The following is a 14,625-nucleotide window of genomic DNA, read 5'->3' as shown; positions in this document are numbered from 1 at the left end:
GAAATAAACCCTTCCTTTCCCAACTTGGGCATCAGGTATTTTGTCTCAGTGACGAGTAAAAAGTAACTAAGACACAAAGCAAAAAGAATCAAAAAATGTGGAAGAAGATGAGTGTGATTTTGGATACCTAACATAAACAGACAGTAAAACTGATAATCCAGAAAATGGCTGATATTTTGTGTAAATTACCTATCTTTGCATATAAATATAGAAAAATTGTGATATCTATTAAATGATCCTCTGTTCTTGAAAGGAGGAGTACTCTAATAATAATGCAATGATAAATATACATTAAAATATTATACAAATTCAAAAGATATTTCAAAATTTGTGATGGTATTATTTCTTAAATGAACCAAGACATTTACACATTAATCCACTTTTCTGCATAAATACTCTACATAAAGGAAGAGTAGGGGTTTTCTGCTTAGACATGTTGCACCTTTTGAGCATGGAAAACATTTAGAGAAAGCTGAAAATTCTTTAATTTGGAATTGCTGACATGAATTGTTTTCTCCCAGAGTAGTGATATTTTCATGTAACTACATGGGGTGTTTAAATAGAGGTCCACTGCGTGGCAGGACCCCTCTTGGTCACTGGATTTCTGTCCATAGTGAAAACATTCCATATCTAATCCACCATCACAAATTATACACTCACTCTAATTTTGCACAGTGAGTGCAGTAATCTGTGTCAGAATGCTGAAGTTCCCTAATGAAATCGCTGTAGGGTTCCAGGCACTGTCCTGGCAGTTTCACAGCTGGAAGCGCTTTTCCTACTGATTTATAAACCTGCTCCCTGGGGGGCCGATGAGCCCAGGCTCCTGTGGAATCTGACAGGGGCCACGCCTGAGAGTCTGGATCCCCATTAAAGTTGTGGAACAGAGCTTTCCTCACTTCCTGCTTTCACTTGTAAGTTTTGGGGAGTTTATTTCCCCTGTAAGTACAAGAGAGTCTCTACGGAAATGTCTGGTTTATTTCCACAGCATTTTAGATATGAACCTGTGGATTATAAAAGCTTTGTCATCTGTATTTCATGAAAATTTAAGTAGTGAAACTTTCCCATGGAAACTTCTATAGGAGCTACTGTTTTCTAAGCACCGCATTTAAAGAGTAACGCGCAATAGTGTGTGTTCTAAACTTAAAGCTCCCTGTTGGAAGCGTTCAGATCCTCCTTGGGTCCTGAGATGACCCAGGACCTACCCTCTCCAGGCCAGGCTCCCCCATGCTGACTTTCCTGTGTGACCTCAGCAGTTTGTCTTCTTCTTGCCCTGCAGTCACCTGAATGCTCAGCTAAACAACAGCAAACCCTGTGCTAGAAACTTCAATGCCTCTTATTAACAGGCAGCAGCAGAGGAATCTGGAAACACCGGTGAGGCATGAGGAGGATAAGAGTGGAGGGGGTGACCACGGGGAGTCGCGCAGACGCAGCCTCCTGGGTGGGCGTCCACGAGGCAGTGCAGTGCATGCTCCCCTGTGCTGCCTCCCGCAGGCTGGGAACAGCCTGAGTTTTCCTCTTCCAGCCTGCAGGACAGAGGAGCAGAAAGCCAGGTCCATGCAGTCAAACGCACCTTCCTGTGGGTGGGAGAAGCAGAACTGTGCCAGAGTCTGTGCATCTGGGTTATGGAACAGGCAGAGGAAATGCATCCTCGACCTGAGCTCAACATAGCATGCAGCTCAGTAATCTGCTTCTACGTGTCTCTCGGAGTCCCTGGTGCCTGCTCACTTCCCGCTCCTGTAGATGCTGATTATTCGGCCGTGTAGCTCAGGGCTGGCAGGAGGAAGCAGTGATACGCATGCGCAAATCTCACCGCATTCTAGATCTCTAGTCAGGAATAAAGATAACCTCCTAGAAGGGTTATCTTTTTGCTTCTGTGTCGTTCTAAATGACTGAAAGCAAAAACTAGCTATACATTTGGAGAATCTATCACAATATGTCACAAAACAAGTTAAGAAATTGTATTATTTTCTCTTTTAGTAGAATTTTTAGAAGAGCTTTTACAGGAAAGAGCCGCCATCAGGAAGGACCGGATTCCAGGACGGTGGAGAGCTCTGCTCCTTGATCTTGCAGAGGAGAATTTCCTGGGTCATTCCAATTAAATTTTATTTATTTTTTTATTTAAAGAAAGACAAAACAAAATAGAAAATGGGCAGAAATAGTACATCCTTTCAAAGAAAAGAAATAAACAATAATAAGTCACTAGTTGATGTATACATACTGAGCCCCCCAAATAGTTTTTTAAGATACACAAGTGGAACATATAAATGGGAATTCAAGCAGGGAGACTGCAAACAGTTCTGTTCAACTATCCAACAAAAGCTAAGTATTATGGCTGTCATTCCTATTCACTTAGACATGTATGCATTTATCCATGTCTTCATTTATGTTGAGACCTAACAAAACTTATTATATTAAAATTCTTCTGAACAAAGATTAATAATATTGCTGGAAATTTTAAAGACTCAGTTTCAGGGGTTGCTGGGAAGATGGTAGAACATTAAGCTGCAAACTCAAAAGCCTCCCTGAGTGAGAAAAACAACCCAGATGCTGGAATATAGCATTCTGGAGAAGGAAAAACAGGAAAGACATAGATCCCCTTGACCAAGGAAGAAACTAAAGTGAGAATTGAAGCCCACAGAAAGACTTTTAAAAAAAGAAAGATTTGAACAGAAGAAGGTGGTAGCTGGTGGCACTCTCACCACAACCAGTGCCACTGTGCCAGAAGCACTGTTGGAGTCAGAACTTACATAAAAGGCAGTTGTTGCTCTCGGTGTTCTCTAGATACCTTTGTTCAACTCAGACCAATTATGTAACACATCGCACAGATATTAAGAACCAACACTCACACCCACTTGCTTAGAAAATAAAGCCATATTCTTTGTGTTCAAGAATAAGACCCAGACGACAAACATTTATTTCCTGCAGTGTTACATGCCTGTGGGGTCTCACACTGAAGAGGCTGAGGCAGGAAAACTGCTGCAGCCCAGCAGTTAGAGTTACCTTGAGCAAAACTCTGACACTTTCTCTAGAAACAATGAGAAGTAAAGAATAGTGTTTTTACACAGATTAAAAGGGATATGGATGGATTTCTGTGCTTTGTGAATGAATATACAAATGAAAAGCTGAATTTCAATGAGGAATGAAGAGTTGACAGGTAATACCACATTTTTTCCTGTGTTATCCTCTACTTTTATCCCATGACACTCCCTGTGTTCTATGGAGGGAATTTTTTGATTATGTAGACTTGCAATGACTGAGCACACAGCCTGCAGGTCAGCAGACCCTGGTGTAGGAAGTGATCACAGAGCTCAGCTGGTTTCAGTGCTCTGTGCTGTCACACTCAGTAACGTGAGACCAGGATGGATAACACAGTGCTGAACACAGAGGGGAGCACTGCATTCAGGAAAATTTCCCTTGTGTGTTCCAAGGAAACTTGAGAGAAAGGAATAATATGATTTAGACCATTACTACATTCAGAGAGGTCAGACTGTCAGCTAATGAAAATGTAAGAAAACTACCATGGATGATGAGATAACTGTGTTCAAATGAGCATATTCCAAGAGGAATTAACAGCAATGTGTTCTTTACGGAAACTTTTGCTTTAAAATTCTCATCAAAGATCTTTATTACACAACACATTTTAAACAACTGAAGACTTCACTTTATTTTCCTGCATTTTTCACTTTAATTTCCTTCTTATAATAGAATATTGTTCTTAATTTGATTAAAAATGCAAGCTAATAAATTTACTGGAAATTTGAGAGAAAAAAACGAAAAAAAAATTTACACACGTGAACAGAAAGTCACTATTGCATCATATCTTCAACTTTTCTTGTTTTAAACAAAGAACTGAAGTCAGGGATTCACTTTTGTCAAACATGAGCTGTGCCAGTGACCTACATTCCTGGAACTATATCTTCAAATTTTCAAATCTTAAACATTATGCTTCTAAGGCTTCAGTGTCCAATATTTTTCTAGTGATTCCCCACTGCTGAACACACTGATGCAGAAATTGACCTACATTTCAGAAAACAAAATTTTGTACTCACTTTTTCCAGGGCTTCTGTGACCTCCTTGATTCTCAGAGTGTAGATAAAGGGTTCAGCATAGGGGTGAGGATGGTGTAGAAGACAGCCAGGACCTTGTCTTCTGCTGGAGAGTGGAGGGACTTTGGGCAGAGATAAGTGTAAGCAGAAGGTGCATATTAGAAAGTCACCACAGTGAGGTGGGTGCTTCAAGTGGAATAGGCCTTCTTCCTGCCTTCCAGTGAGTGCATGTGATAGACAGCAAGGAGAACTTTCCCATAGGAAAACACAGCGACAATGAAAGGGAGCAGGAGAAAGATGACAGTGCTGAGGAACACAGTGTACTCAAAGGCTCTGGTGTCCATTCAGGTCAGATGCAGCAAGGCTGGGACATCACAGAAGAAGTGGTGGATGGCCCTGGTCCTGCAGTAAGGGATACGCAGTGTGCATACTGTGTGAGCACTGGAGTTGACAGCACCCATTACCCAAGATCCCAGGATCATCAGCACACACAATCTTCTGTTCATGCAGATGGGGTAGTGCAGAGGAAAGCAGACAGCCACATAACAATCATAAGCCATGGACATCAGGGTCAGTGTTTTTGCACTCCCTAAAGTCAAGAAAAACAAATACGTTGTCTGACCCTGGAGTTTAGGTCCCTTGGTGATGCTCTGCCCCACACACTCAGCTTTGTGCACCACAGACTGTGTTGCCTTGTTTCTTCTCATTCTCCAGCTCTGAGATTCTGCCTTGAAGCTAGCTGCCCACCCAATGCAACCATGAGACAAATTAAACTTCTCTTCTTTATACTGAATGCACCAGGAATATTTCCGAGTGAGCTGAAAGCTGGTCAGTGCAACAGCTAACAACAGAATTGAGATTTTCAAAGGGTGGTGGTAAAGTGATACTGTCATTTAGTTTACTTATTTATTTTATGGAAAGAGAAATTCTGTTGTGTGCTTAACCTTAGTTCCAGAATCATAGTGCAAGCTGAATTTGAGCACTAGTCCTTGTGATTCAGAAATCCTGGGACGTGAGATGCAGAATACAAAACCTGATTGTGGAACTAATCATGTGTGTGCTGTCTGCAGGGGATGGCAGATGGTGTCAGCAGAAACAGTGAGAAGACACTGCACTGCATATGCTGTCCAGGGACTCAAGTGACTCTTTAAGAACAACATCAGCACTTTAACTCCAAACTCAGAGCAAGGATCATAGAGAGCCCATTTCTTTGGCGTTCTTGGACTTTGTTTGCTTTTCTTCACGCTTGGTTTCTTCTTCCATTTCTTTTCTCTTTTCCTACGTGTGACAAGAGATTTTCTGGGCAATTTTTATCTTACTACTGAATCCTGCTTTCTATTTTAACTTCCTTGAGTCCATTATATTGTAGTCAAATACCTGGGAATTGTAAATACTGTTTCAATCTGAGAATATGTACTGGACCTAGTGATAAAAACGGACTATTACAAGTTTACATGACCATAATCTGAAGCAATAATTTAGCTTTAAAATTTAAATGTCCTTTATAAGTGATACCAGCAAATGCATGTGTAATAGTTGTGCTATGGTTTTCCAGAGTTTGTGATCAAATTCAACATGTCCCATCTTGTAATGCTCATACTTTTTATTTTCTACACTTATTTGTCATTCTACTAAATGCACAAACACAGTGTTAGTGAATGTCTAACTTAGGGACCAGGGATCTGTTTTAAGAAAACAAATAAATAGGCATGTTTTGGAGAAATAACCTAAACAGTGTTTTATTGAAAAATTGTAGTTGAAAGGACCTGGTTTAATATGGATGATGCTACTGTCACTGTTACAAGACAGCATTACGGGTGGGGACTCTAGATCCCCAGATGCTAATCAGTACTGCCTTAGACCAAGGTGTGCCCTAACGGTGCACTTTATCACAGGCAGCCTGCAGTCATCCACGTCTGCTTCTCTGTGCACTCAGAGCAACCTTTGCACTCTGAGTTAACCTTTCTAAAGCTAAAGGCTTACTTTTACATGAAGATTTAAAACAGATTTCTGCTGGCAAAGTGTCCAGTAAAACAGACTATGTTCTCATTCCAGAACAAAACTGAAAGGATACCCTAATGAATTCAATTTCTGTGCACGAGAGAAAATGTCTCTGTCCCTGTTCCCTTTGTGTTTATGAAATACTAGTGCATTAGTCTAGAATGTTGTAGAGGTATACAACATGGAGATGTCCAAATAAGCACACAAAAATTCAGAGAGCTTTACAGTTTTCCTCCTACCCTAAAAACAGACTCTTTGCTGCATCTAAACAACTGAAAACAAATGGTGGCAAAGGTGAGACAGGGCGAGTTATATTAATGAGTGAAATGACTAGCACTATGCACTCCTCATGCCATCTTTAGAAGAATCATCTGGGAAACACTGCAGAGAAGGGAATCGCACTGTCTCTCTGCACATACAGTGAGAACATCCTCCCTGAACTTCACTGTATCTCATGAGATTCCACAGGAGCTATTTCACAAGTGGTGAATTCCAGTTAACTGATGAAAACATAGAATAAGTTTTAGCACAGATATGTAGACTCAGATATGATCAGCTCTGTATACAGAGCTCTGGCTGGCTTTGCAGAACCAATAACTTCAGGGGCTCTAAATAAAACTGACTCCATCCTCAGGTTGACCTGTGAGACAAGAGAGTCACCTTCGGGAAGGTCAGGAACAGGGGGTATTTGAGGAGTCATACAAAGTGAAAAACGATTCGTATTTCTGCAAAATCAGGCACATGAATGTGAAAACCATGTACATATTTATTTGACTACTATTCAGTTTATTTCACATAGAGGTTTATAAATTTGAATCTGGGGTTTCATATACAATGCCCTGCAATGAGAAATTGAGGAAACCTGTTTCTGAGAATTCAGAGTAGTGTTCTATCTCTATAAACCATCAGCAAAAGTTCAGGGAAAGCAGCACTACCCTGTTCCTGGGACTCCTCTATTCAAAAGGGATCAGGGTGTGGGTTTCCGTGCAACAATGAAAACTGCACGGTGCAGACTCTGGGGGGCGCTGCTCCTTGGTTCCCAGCTGTTTTCACTCTGTCCTTCTGTGGGTAGCAATGACTCAGGTGTGTATACTTCAGGTCTTACTGCTCTGACAAGGATGTTACACTGCAAAAATCCACGTGTTTTATTAATAAGAGAATCACAAAAGAGACATTTTCCATTATCTTACTTTGAACTCTAAATCGAAGCTTATGAAAAACCAGCCCACGCGATGAGACGATGTGCTTTAATGACAACGCTAATTTCCTTTTAATACATGAGCAGCGCTTGGAGAATTTGATTAACGATGTGCGCCTGACCTACACTGAAGATCACAGGGATATTTCTCTGCAACACATCTTCCTGTTAGCACATTTTGTCATTGGTAATAAGATACAAATTTCCATTTACCATTTTAAATAAAACATTCGTTTATTTTTAGATATGTTGCTAGATCAAATGAACAGAGTAAAATCACGATTCAGAAAATGCAAGATGCCAAAATTTTAACGATAAAATAATGTTCACTTCTGTTTAAGAAAATTTAATATACTTTAAAATATTGAACCCCTGTATATATTTTGTATTTTAGTATTTTATATTCACGTCATTTTTGATTTTGCTTTGGGTGATTAAAATGTGAACCTCACTTAGGATCTCTCACAAAAGATGTTTGAAAGATAACTAGAAAAGGTGTGTCTAAAGGCTTTAAATAATTTTTTATATATTTCTGTAAGTACTGTTAATGCATCTGTTCTGTGCATGAACACATATACATTGCAATTATTTGTGCATAAATCTTTATACACATTTCTAGACGTGTGCATGGAACTTGTTCTAACTGTTGGTATTGGGGTATTTGAGGTTTACTGTAAATATCTGAGTGTGAGCTTTCTCATTCATAAAATGCCATGCTGTATATCCACCAGAAGAGCCTACACTGTTAGAGTTAAATCACGCTGCAACCCAGGAAGCTTTGATAGATTCTTGGTGTTAATGATTGAGAACAATCTGTAAATTCCCTGCCTCTTCTCTAGGGTAGAACGGAGTACTGATCCAAGGTCTGCTGCTTCTTAAGGTGCAGTGCAGACTTCACCTGCAGAATTTCCCTGCCCACTTTTACCTTCAGAGTGAATGGGGGCACTGCTCGGTCCATGTTTCCTTATTTGACAGGGATATAAGAAAATAAAAGAAAGTGGAAATGTTTAAATTATGCTTTAGTTCATTTACTTTTAGTGATTTCACTAAAAGAATAAAATAGCAAATACATGAATATAGAAAAAGTTGTTTTCACATAAGAAAAGTTTTCTTTTTGTCAGTCAAACTAATAAGTTGATGACTGTTAAATTGCTTCTTTGTCAGGAACAGTGCTGGGATTTCACATACTCAACATGATACTGTGCTATATTTTAATGGTAACACACTGAGATATGTATAATCATGTAGATGCTGAATTGACACTCATGAGGTACACTTTGCACATCACACCTGTTCTGACATTTGTTCATACTTCATTCATCATATTGTTTACTTATTAGCATAAAGTAATTATATGAATTAATTAGGATAACTTTAATACTCAGCTTTTAGATGCATTCTAATATTTTATAATAATTTCTTCTATTAATCTTTTATTTAGAAATTAGAACAGAGTCAAACAATAATGGAATATAAGATGCCCCAACATGGCTTGAGATACTGCTTTAAGTACCTTAAAATATGTTTGTAAATCCAAATTTGGAAACAAATGTAATTTTGTGGAATTTGTATTGTGTAAATATACGTAAGGGAAAGTTCAGCAGTTCAGCATTTCTGCATGCACTATGGGAAGACTAAGACTAATCTAGTCTGTGGCACAGGTACTGACTCCATTGTATGAACTAAAATTCTACTCATTAAGTCACATCTCGTCTTGTCTCTGTGCGCTCATCCCATAACACCCATTGTTCCACTCTCTCCACTTCACAAAAGTGAATTCATACAATATTTGTTCTTTTTGATGTACTTTTTTCACGTAGTGTAATATCCTCAGAGATTTTCCAAGTGGTAGCACGTGCCAATATTTGTTTTCTTTAAAATTGAGAAACTATTGTATTGGGCATACAAACCGCTTGTTTTGTGGCTGCAACCATGGATGAAGAATTAAGATGTTTCTGCTTTGTGGCTGCTGTGAATTATGAAGCTATGAAAAGGGCATAGAAACACCCATTTGAGTGAGTGTTTGCTGTACCTCCCAAGGCTTCACAGACAAAGATGCTTCATATCCACATCTGGTTTAATCTGTGCCACTGCCACTTTCTTCTACATTTTCGAAGTCACATTTGAAATGATGCCAAAAAGAATCATGAAGACTTCCAACAATTCCACATCCTTCTCAAAAATACAATTTCCCTTTGCTTTGTTTCTTTGATATAATTTTCCGGTTGATTGTGCGAGCATATCTCACTGAGATTTAACTTTGCATTCCCCGTTTGATTATTGGCCACCAGCATCTTTCAAAATGGCTGCTACACATTGTGATGTCTACTGTGCAATTTCCCAGTGAATTGTTCATGATCTGATATTGAGTGAATTGTCAAAAAGAGAATGGCTGACAATCGGAACGTAAATTCAAGAGTAGAGCCCCATGATTTTGTCAAGGAGGTATGTAGCAATGAAATTTCTTTGCAGATTCCTAAGCAAAAGAACATCATAATGACACACTGCTGTAAGGATGTTTCACATAGAGATTGTTGGAAAAATCCCTCTAAAAAGAAATACACTTTCTTTAAATGTGCAATATTTTGCTGAAATATTACTAGTAAGTCTAAAGAAGTAAATATGAGAGCAAAAGTCATACCATGAGAATAAGAAAATCTTATTCATGACATGCATCTACACCACACATGTTCATTGATTTTTGATGCACATATATAGAATGATATAATGTCAGGAATTGGTGATTTATAATTTCAAAAAGGGAAGTAATCTAAGCTTCCAGTTTTCAGGTTATAATGGAAGCACTATTGTTCTGCAAACTTTCATATTTCTAAAAACGTTTTGGGTAATTAACAGATGTTTTATAAAACATCAATTATTGGTAGGAACAGAAAATTTATCTTTTTAATAACCAGCAATACTATTTTCTACATGATTCATGTGCTAATTAACTTTAAGGCATTTAAAAATTTTCTAATGGTGATTTGCACGTATGCACTCTGTGTCTGTCTTTAGGACAATCCACAGGAATGCACCATGGAAAATTATACTCAGACCTCCACTGACTTCATCCTCCTGGGCCTGTTATCACCGTCAATGGTTGGCCATGTCCTCTTCATTCTCATTATCCCTATCTTCCTAATGGGCCTGGTTGGCAACCTGGCCATGGTTCTGCTCATCCTCTTGGACGCCCATCTCCACACTCCCATGTACGTCCTGCTTGGTCAGCTATCTGTCATTGACCTCATGTACATCTGCACCACTGTCCCCAAGATTGATTCCAGTTTTCTTTCTGGAAACAAGTCCCTCTCCTTCATTGGTTGTGGTGTCCAGGCTGTCTTCTTTGTGGCTTTAGCAAGTTCAGAAGAATTCATTCTCATGGCTAAGGCCTATGACTGCTATGTGGCTATTAGCTTTCCTTTGCACTACCCCATCTGCATGAACACAAGAGTGTGTGTGCTGATGATCCTGGGATCTTGAGCCCTTGGCACTGTCAACTCCTGTGCTAACATAGTATATGCCCTGCAAATCCTTTATTGTAGGTTGAGGGCCATCAACCATTTCTTCTGAGATGCCCCAGCCATGTTGACCCTGGCTTGTCAAGATGTCAGCGTCAACGAGTACACTGTGTCCTCAGCATCATCATTTTTCTCCTGATCCCTTTCACTATCATCATGATTTCCTGTGGGAATGCTCTCCTTGTTGTGTCCTGCATGTGCTCACTGGAAGGGAGAAAGAAGGCCTATTCCTCCCACAGCTCCCATCTAACTATGGTGACTTTCTACAACATATCTTTTGCTTACACTTATCTCTACCCAAGGTCCCTCCATTCTCCAGCACAGGACAAGTTTCTGGCTGTCTTCTACAGCATCCTCACACCAGTGCTCAACTTCATGATCTACAGCCTGAGGAACAGAACAAGGAGGTGATGGGGGCTCTGAGAAGTCTGTGTGGGAAGTTCTGCTATAGAAGTGTAGGTAATTTTTGTCTCAGTGTGATCACAAGTGGATCTTTACTAGAAAAAAATGTTTAATGCTGAGACTTCTTTAACTAAATTTTATCTCTAAATTCAAAAACTTTCCTGAGAGATGTGTTGTATACATGGCTGCTTTGAGTTTCTGCATATTTATTGTCATTTGTCTTCTCAAGTGTAAAGGACCTGAGGTGGGGTTTGGTTTGTGCCTTGCCACTAAAACTTGGGAGATGAAAAAAACAAGTAAAGATTTAGTATTTGTAATTATGATCCAGGCATGGTGGCTCACGCCTATAATCCCAGGACTCATGAGGCTGATGTGGGAGGATCGTTGTGAATTCGAGACCAGCCTGGGCTACAAAGTGAGCTCAAGGCCAGCCCGAACTGCATAGCGAGACCCGGTCTCAAAAAAGACAAAAAAAGTTTATAATTACAATTATGTATCATAGATCATAGTGTTTCATTGTTTTTGCCTCCATCCAATCAAACAATAAACTTGTTGATTTTATTGATGTGTGGAAATATTTTATTATGATGGAGAAATGAAATGGAAAACAGAAAATTTGTCAAACTTTAAGAATATAAAGCACGATGAAAGAATCAATGAATCAAGGAAGTTTCTGTTCAAACCAATTAATAGATAAATCTGTACCCAATTTCCATAAATATGATTAATGTGAAATGAAGATGATCACTGAGGTTATTAGTATTTATGTAATTTGACTCTATTCCAAAAAGCTAGATAATCCAGAGAAAATTAATCACTTGCAAAAATTCAATCAAGAAGACATAGTGTCTCTGAATAACCCCATGACAGCAGATGTATTGAGGCAGTAATAAAAACAAACAAACAAACAAACAAAAAAACCTATGTACTAAGTCATCTCCAAGAAGTGATGGATTTGCACTTATTACAAGAGAACTTTAGGGGGGATCTCGTGCAAATGCTCTTCAATCTGTTTAATGAAATGGCAAAGACAGAAGTATTGGCAAACACATTCCTGGACACCAGCATTACCTGGTCTCCACAGATGGACAAAGACCAATGGAAAAGGAAAACTATAGATGAACCTCACTACTGAACATAAATGCAAAGACCCTCAACAACTCACTGACAAATGGAATGCTAATTAGTTTTAAAAAGCACATATGACTGAATAGGCTTCATCCCACTGATGAAGGATGCTTCAGCATTTGCAAATCAGTAAATGTAAGCCCCCCAAAAACACAAGGACAAAAATCCCATGAGCATCTCAGTGGACACACACAAAGCCTTTGAGAAACTGCAATAGCTGTTCATAAATTCCAACAGGTGTCCAGATGATAAACCCTCAAAAATGGGAATAGAGAAATCTCATCTCAATCTGATAAAAGCATTAATACCAATTCTATTACACACAATGTATCAAATTGAAAAAAGCTGAAATGTTTAGCTCAGAATCAGAAAGAGGACCCGAATGTCTACAGTTGCTACTCCTGTTCAATAAATATTCACAATTTCAGTCAGTTCTGTTAAACAACAGCATGATTGTGTGTGGGTGTGTGTGTGCGCATGCTTGCGTGTGTGTGTGGAGAAACTTTTGCAAACTCTAAGAATATGATGTGTGGCCAGTGAATCAGTGAACCAAAGACCTGGTTCCTCTAGGGAATGAAGAGACAATCCTGCACCCAATCTCAGTGAATAAGAAGAAGGTGAAATTCATATGAAACTTGAAAAGACTATTAGTCATTATGTAAATTAGTGAAAGAAATTAATTAGATTAGTTGGAATATATGTACACTATATACACACACATGTATATATACTTTATATATCTATATAGATATATGAATGACAGCTACGCGAAAGAGGAGATCAAACCATTTTATTTTCAGATGACCTCAACTTTAATAAAAGACCCCAAATTTCGGCAAAAACACTTCTAAACATTGTAATTTTAGCAAGAAACAGGAAATGAAACTTACACAAAAATTATCACTGGTCCTACACAATTAATGAAACGTTAGGAAAATAAAGAAAATGGTAACTGATATTAAAAAAAATTGATCACTTAGGAATTAATCTAGTGGAGGAAATGAAAGAACTCTATAATGAACACCATGGAAGTCTGAAAAAAGAAGATCAAAGAGAACATCAGAAAATGGGAATATATCTTCTATTCCTGGATATTCAGAACCAATGTTGCCAGAATGTTTGTTTTGAAAGTATTCATACAGCTTTAATGCAACTGTAATTTATTTATCGATTTTGACAGAACGGGAAACAGTAATCCTAAGTAGGTATGGAGCCCCAAAACTTCCAAATTAACCAAAGGAATACTGAGAAAACATTAAAGCAAGAAAAATGAATTTCCCAGATTTTAAGTTATGTTACAATTTTACATATCTCAGAGAAGGATTACTTTTACTCAACAGATGAATGGATAAAGAAAATAGAGAATTTATAAAAAATGGAGTACTACTCTTCTTCCATAAAAGTGGATAAATTCAGTCATTTAGAGGAAAATGAATACCCTTTGAGATCATAATATTGAACAAAATAAATCAGACATACAATCTTAAACATTACATGGGTTCTGTTGGAAATCAAATTACAAAATAAACTAAGAGAAAATAAAATATGAATAAAAGGAAACATGCAAAAAGATCTTGTGTGACTGACAAGGAAACCAAAGCACTACAAGGCTCAGGAAGGGAGGAAGAAGGAAGCGTCAATAGGACTAAGGTGCATCACCTGTACGAGTCAGCTTTCCACAGGGAAGGTGATACCTATGCACCACAAGCATGGAGTAATACACAGTGTGAAAAATGAAATACGTTTTTAGCTTCTCATATGTAAGGTTATTGAAAAACTTTTGCCTTTAGAATTCAGAAAAAAATTTGGCAAGAAATTTAATTTTAACATCCGTTTCTATGGTCAGAACAATGTCATTTACTCAAGAGGATGAAAATTTTATTCACTTCAAGGAAATCTGAGAGTTAATTGAACACTTAAGGTAAAATATGCAAAAAATACTTGATTTGTGAGTATTCTGTGTATAATTCCCTATCATACTTATACTAATATCATTGTATTATGGATTTTATTGCCAAAAACATTAGTCTTTTATGTGCATTTTGAAAAGAAATGAAATAATTGGAAACTTTACAATATCATTTGTGTGATGCTCTAAGAGTTTTTGTTTTTATCAAACACATCACATTGTTATGTACTTTAATTCTGCACCAATAATATGAAAAATAAATAATATAAGAAGGAAAATCATAACCATGCATGCACTGAATTACACCATGGACACAAACATGCCCTGACATCTCAGAGGCAGGACAGCATGGGATGCTCTGAGGGAGCCTGTCTGCTCTTCGCCATGGCATCAGCCCCAGTGGCCAGGAGAAATGTCAGAGAC

General features: G+C 38.2%; 1 pseudogene; it reads right to left on the bottom strand.

The window, feature by feature from the left end:
- Positions 1 to 4,081: 4,081 nt before the first annotated feature.
- On the bottom strand, positions 4,082 to 4,753 carry LOC100732529 (olfactory receptor 2L5-like; annotated as a pseudogene).
- Positions 4,754 to 14,625: the final 9,872 nt, after the last annotated feature.

Source organism: Cavia porcellus, unplaced genomic scaffold, assembly GCF_034190915.1.
Source record: "Cavia porcellus strain 051 isolate PalLab524CR breed Dunkin Hartley unplaced genomic scaffold, mCavPor4.1 scaffold_2, whole genome shotgun sequence".
NCBI lineage: Eukaryota > Metazoa > Chordata > Mammalia > Rodentia > Caviidae > Cavia > Cavia porcellus.
This window is presented reverse-complemented; position numbering and strand designations above follow the sequence as displayed.